Consider the following 6,749-nt stretch of genomic DNA (forward strand, 5'->3'; position numbering starts at 1 on the left):
CAAATTGACAATAATAGGATATGTTATGTTTGACAACAACAAACTGTGATGTATCCATGCCATTACAAATTGTGCAAGGCACGTATGACATGGCTCCAAATATTGAGACCATTGTTAAAGCCAAGGGCTTGTCACTCTATTTTTTTTATATGCATGCATGGTGTGCCAATACAATGGGATTCTTTCCACTGAATCATTGTTTATGATTTTGCTATACCATCAGTTACTCTGTTAAAAAAGAATTGAGGCAAGTAGATTACCTTGTGACTGTTGTATATGTCTACAACGGCAAGCACTTTACATCATTGGTGCATGCAACCAATGATGATACTTTAAGTGGATAGCAAGTAGACATGGTCTTGCTATCAAGCAAGTAATTCATGAAATAATATGATTAGACCAAGTGAGCCTCCAAGGAGAGGATCTCTTGTTTGAACACCCAAGAAAGTTTAATATGACTACCTTCTTTGGTGTGTTAGACATCTTTATCTTCTGTTCATGGAGAGATAAGATTCTTTCATGATCTAATTGTAAATAAGATTCCAACTTGAGAAGGTTTGTTGCTTAGTTGTAGCAATGATTATGTCTTTAGGAGTGGTATTTTCAAGGGTATGACCCATCTAATATACAATCACTCCATAGGAGTTGTGGGTCACAGATTTATCTCATCAGAGTTGTATTTTCAAGGAAAGACGTCGAGAATGTGCCAAGGCATAATGGACACGTTCAACTTCCCAAGTTGATTCTAGTCATCACTATCAGAAATGGTAGACTGTGTTGGTCACCGTTGACTATTAGTAATGGTTCATGCAGAGTCTTGCCAAGGGGTTTTCGGTGGAAGATTCTAACCAAGGGATTTGGATTGTAAAGGCTAACTTATCTTTCATTCCACACTATGTAATACTACTCTTTGTTGTGTGCCTTGAGCTTCCTTCGTCTTTTCCAAGCTGTGTGTGTTTTCTTGCAACCCTATTTTCAACAATTGGTATCAAATCAAGTTGTTGTTAGAGGGTCACCACGACGGACGTTTGTAGCATAGCTATCTGGAACTAACATAATGTTAATACTCAAGGATGGGACTCATATTGGGCATGGAGACTCTTTGAGGGTGTCAACCTCAAAAAGTGAACTTACAAAATGAATCCAGCTCTCACATTAGAAAATCTATCACTCTTAAATCTGACAAACTGCCTATGTCATATGTCACCACACTTCATTGTCACTTCATTTTGACACTCAAACAAAGTCCCAATGCAACGAAACTTCAGGAGGAAGTCTAAGACGCTTAGGGGCACTATCCTACTAAGTTTGATTGCAATCCGACAAGGTACCAAAATCATGATCCATCATGCCAAGGTCCTAAAAAATACTGAACATATCAAAAAGGTCGCCCTATGGTCTAGGAACACTATTCTATGGTCAAAACTTGAAAAAACAATCATAAAAACACTCAAGACCACCGATTTAACTTGCTAACACGTAGTCACGAACCACAACAGAATTGATAATGATTACACTTAAATTAAAGATCAGTAGACAAGAAAAACAATGCAAGTTTTGAAATCATAATTAGATTACTAGAGCTCAAGAAACAAAGCGCATGAGAGTAACCGCTCTCAGTCGTACGCTCCAAAACTAATGAAATTTGGGGCTAACCCACCCCCTTCCTGTGGGTTCTTTGTAATCTTTTATTTTTAATACTATTCAACTTCTCAAAAAAAAAAAAAAACTAATGAAATCTCTTTGATAATGATAATGTGTCATTTCCCACTTGCGAAGCTATATACCTAGGGCTTTCTTGGCCAGTGGCCGACTTTATAAGGCTCAGAGTCAAAATAAGACTTACAACTTGGATTTTACATAAACTTGCTCAGAGATCATCTGGCTAAAATCAAAGACTCTCATACAATTACAAGGTTATTTCACAATAATAATGATGAGATATCAAAATTTTAGGACTCATGAAGAAGGGGTTGACTAGGAAGGCGCTTGTTTGGTCCATGTGCCAACATTCCTCCCTTCCTAGTCTTTGCATGTCCTCGTGCAAACTTTGTCTTGGTCTTTGTCTTTAGCTTTGGCAGCAGCTGGTCTTCAATCTGATTTACTGGAGTCTTCAGTAGTCAAATGTACTTTTTTCCAATGTCTTTGAGAGTAGGTTGAACTTGTCTGCTCTCGCCGCTATCTCCGTTTGAATTGCCAATTCATTAAAAGGATTTTTCATTAAAACGCTTTGATATGCGATGTGGTGGGCAAGGAGATCCTTTGTCATGGGATTGAAGATGGTAAAATCCATCTCGAAGAACCCGGTCATGAACGTCTCCTTGAATTTTTGTAGATATTGTGAGTGAAGAAACATGACGCGAGCGTACAACCCTATGATCACATTGCGGGTTGGAATCTCTATCTCCATATTCCAGCATAAGTCTCTTGTGCCTTCTAGAAACACCTGCCACGATGCTCTGCCGCTTTGATGTCCTCAAATGCTGTGATGCACGTGATAAGAATTTTGGAAATATTTAACAGTATCTGACAGGTGAAGTCCGGGACATCACGCATTTATGTAATCACTCCTCCTAATGGATGCACCATATAGTATTTAGATGGTGGGAAGTTGCCGGCCGACTTTGATACTGAGTAATTGAGTACCACACACACACACACACTCACTTATTCACTCACTCACATTGTGTGTACAAAGGATTGAAAACACACACATCCATCCAAACATTCACACACACACACACACACACACATTGCGTGCACAAAGCATTGAAAAAAAACACACACACACACACACACAGAGTCAAACCCATACAAAGAGACACTCTATTCCAAAAAAAAAACCAAACAAAATTATGATATTATGGAAAATATGAGAGAGAGAGAGAGAGAGAGTATGATCATTACTTTAACAAGGTGAAACGTCACAATGGCCTACATATGAGGTCAAGAAAGAGAGTGCCACCCACTACTCAATGCTCGTCTTTCTAGAAATAGAATGTCAATGTCTCTCGCAACAACCCACATATACATAAGAATGTGCTCCTAAAAAAGAACAAAAATGGGCTTTGCCATTATTTACATGCGATGTGGCACTAATTGAAAAGCTTTATCCAGCAATTTATTATTTCTCTTTAGAGTTCCATCCGTTACTAAGGCCTTATGTCGGCGCAAGGGTACACCTTGCACGTGAAATCTCTATTGAAAATGGGGTAAAAAAACCCTTGACGTATGCCCTCCCTACCACCCAAAAGGCACTGCCAATTGACATCATCCTTTTTTTGTATACACTATTGTATTCAATTCTAGCTGAGATGAGACAAAACAAGAAATGTCAATCATGAATCATCCTTGTGTCAAATGTGACACACACTAAGAAGCGTTCTTTTAAGGTCAAAGTCATTTGTCCTTCTCTAAAAAGTAGCCTTCGCACCTTTATAAGCAAGGAATTTCCCCCCTTTTGAATAAGAATAGTTTCTAACATAGAATCCTTTTTCTTCATTTTTGTCATAGTCTTGGTCTTTTCTTAGTGTTTCCTTTGTGTTCTCATTACACTATGTATGGAATATACATACGCTATGCTTACTATTCATAATGAACAAAAAAATACCAACTTTGGGAAAAAGTTGCAAGGGAGAATAATTTTGGTCAAATACACCTCTTTTAAGAGAATTGATGATATTTTAGCAGAAAGCCTTGATTGAAAGTGAGTCTAGAGGTTGAACCTAGAACAATGCAAATTTCTTGGACTCAAACCCACCATATTCTTATCAATCCAGTACAACCGTGTAAATGAGATTATAGCTGATACAGTTTCGTTCTTCTAATGGATTACCGATGATAGGTTTCTGAAGCCATCACCAATTTGATAGCAAACTTTTGTGCGCGCACAATTTTGGCAATGTAAGAAAATATGCTAATTATAGTTTGCATAAACATACACCAAGTATTATCTAGATATTGGACATTGTCACTTTCTCAAATCAAACACCTGTAGTGGGTAAAGACGATGTGGTTGAACTCACGGGTGGAGAAACAAGACTAGTCCAAAAGTGAAGCGTTATTGTTCTCTCCTGTATCTTTGTTACAAAATTGTTGGTAAAGAAGCTACAAGTGTTATGCAGTAGGATCTCCACGTTGCTCATCCAATCGCACAAACCAAGCGTACTACATGATGCTAAGGCCTTGCTTATCAGAATTCAATGTATCAAGCTTCCAATAATTGTTCGCATAGAGGACATCAAGGTAGCTTAGATGCTTGCCATGAAATCTCAACGCATATCCAAATCAAGCTAGCTTAGGTTTGGACCAACTTACCAAAGTTCTATATTAAGGCATGCTTGTGGGTTGAATGCCTTCTCTCAGAGCCATACCATCAAAGATACGTTGGAATCTATTAAGTCGAAGAGATGCTAGAATCCTTGGTAAGCCTGTTTGTTGACTTTGTTTGAACTTATTGGGACTTGTTGGGGTTGATAAGACCCACTTTTAAGTGATTTAGACCTGTATCAGTACTCTTCCGGCTAGCAAAAGCGGACCTTCGTGACCCACTTGAGACACATCTGCAGTGGCTAATTGGTCTAGACCCCACAAAATGGTTGGATGCTATCTAGGAGCATTCTCGGATGCTATTTAGGGGCTGTACCATTCTCGACCCTGCTTCAGAGTTGAGACATGTTACAAAAAGGGTAATGTCGAGCTTTACGGGTATCCTCTCGATGAAGCAACATTACGAATACAACACCGATATTGCGATTCCGAGAGTTGGAAATACGCTGGACATTTGTAAAGGCAACAGAAGTCAAATCCCCTGGACAAAATTATTCTTGGATAATTTTTAATTATTGAGAAGCGAATTGTGTAACCAAGCACTCTTTGCTGAACCTCTTCTCATGTTGCCTTTAAAGCTTTCAACACTTGCTAGAGCTTGATGTATGGCGACGGATATAATTGTCACGTCTTGCTTTCAATATGTTAGCAAAGGTATCAGCGCTCTTCGTGAGTGTGGCCTATATGGCTGTAGTAGGAGGCCGGTAAACCTTTTTCGCTTTGGGAGCAGTAAATGCTTACACAGAAAACACGAGAAGCGGTCCGAGGGGAGGTGGCTAAAACCATTCGACTAAGGCTACAAAAGATGTTCAAATAAGAGCAACATTGGAATTACACAAGTTCACAATACACGATTATTCTAGTTTAGACTTTTTGCGCTGAAGACGGATGTGGAAAAGTAGACCTCATGACATGGGCTAAACCTCCCCATCCCACAAAAATGCTTCCATTGGCCAAAAAGGGCCCAGCAATGTTGTTTTCTTGTTTGAACCTCCCTATTATCTCAAGGTCTTCCTCAGTTAGGCTCCAATCAAACACTTGAAAATTCTCAGCAATCCTCCACGCTGTGTAGCTCTTGGGAAGCACGCTCACTCCGTGGTGCAAACCCCACCTCAAAATCACCTGCGTCAGAACAATTGCCTTGAATGGTTGCGACAGGAAGTACCAAGAGTCTTCCCATGCTTCTCTGCTATAGCTTTAATATCCGGATGCTCGATCACTGAGGAGCTACCCCATCTTGTCTCTGGGGCACCAAGAGGAGACCAGGCACTGACATGAACATCGTTCTCCTTACACGTCTTTCTCAGTTGCTTTTGTTGCCAATGAGGGTGCATCTTCACCTGACCAAAGCACCAAACAAGTACTCACATAAACACTCACAACCAGCAAACGACCAAAAGCCATAATCTATCACGTATTTCCTGAAGTGGACATCTCTAACTACGGAGGTCGAAATGAAATTGTTCGACAAAATGGGAAAAAACGGCAGTTGTTCATGCTAAACCCTGCTATATAATGTGACCCAAGAACCAAAAGCTACTGCAAAAACAATCACGAGAGAGAGAGAGAGAGAGAGAGAGAGAGAGAGAGAGAGAGAGAGGGAGGTGCTACCCTTTTTACACACATACCATATGTGCAAGCAAACAGCCACCACAAATAGTCCGCCTAGCGAATGAACACCTGAAAAGAGAACATACCTACCCAAAGAAGAAGAATATCCTCCATAACCCCCCATGTCACAAGTCTAGTGAAGCAAACTTGCGCAAGCAGAGATGAGACGCTCCCTCAAACAAATACTATACAAAGTCCAATTAAAACAAAAAGTCCAAAAAAGATTTAATCGGACACATGTCTTAATGAAAGTGCCATGTGCAGTATAAGATTGCATGGTTTATTCGCAGTGCTCAGGAAAAGCGTGTCTCAGCTTACAATTGGTACCGCTTTGAAATCCAAAAATGCTGACTTAAAGGAAGAGAAAAAGGAAACATCCCGCCCAGATTTTGAGAAAAATAGTGTGACAGGTAAAAAGTACCTCTCATCTTTCAAAATTCCTCTTGGAAAATCCATAAAAAGGAATTGGGTATGTTCGCAAAAATATTGACAGGAAGCGGAAAAAGGAACACCCCGCATAGATTGTAATGATAGTAAAAATTAGCTCTATTTTTCAAAATTTCCGCTTGAAAATTTCATAAATAGGAATTGGCCAGTATGTTTGCAAAAATGAATTTTCCCGGGCACTGCTTATATGCGTCTAGAACAGTTTGAAACTAACACAAAAACTACTCATAATGATACCTGGTTCACTGCAGGCGGTATGTTCGCAACCTTGAGTAGCTCTATGAGCTTCTTCGATGAGAAATTGCTTACACCGATGGCTTTGGTGAGGCCAAGCTCAACACATTTTTCCATTCCTTTCCAAG

At 39.7% G+C, this 6,749-nt stretch overlaps 1 pseudogene; it reads right to left on the bottom strand.

Annotated features, from left to right (window-relative positions):
• Positions 1–5,377: 5,377 nt before the first annotated feature.
• LOC147421204 ((1S)-1,7-diacetoxy-luvungin A aldo-keto reductase pseudogene) lies at positions 5,378–6,738 on the bottom strand (annotated as a pseudogene).
• Positions 6,739–6,749: the final 11 nt, after the last annotated feature.

The sequence above is a fragment of the Adiantum capillus-veneris genome, chromosome 28, assembly GCF_014529385.1.
Source record: "Adiantum capillus-veneris isolate H3 chromosome 28, ASM1452938v2, whole genome shotgun sequence".
In the NCBI taxonomy this organism is placed as follows: domain Eukaryota; kingdom Viridiplantae; phylum Streptophyta; class Polypodiopsida; order Polypodiales; family Pteridaceae; genus Adiantum; species Adiantum capillus-veneris.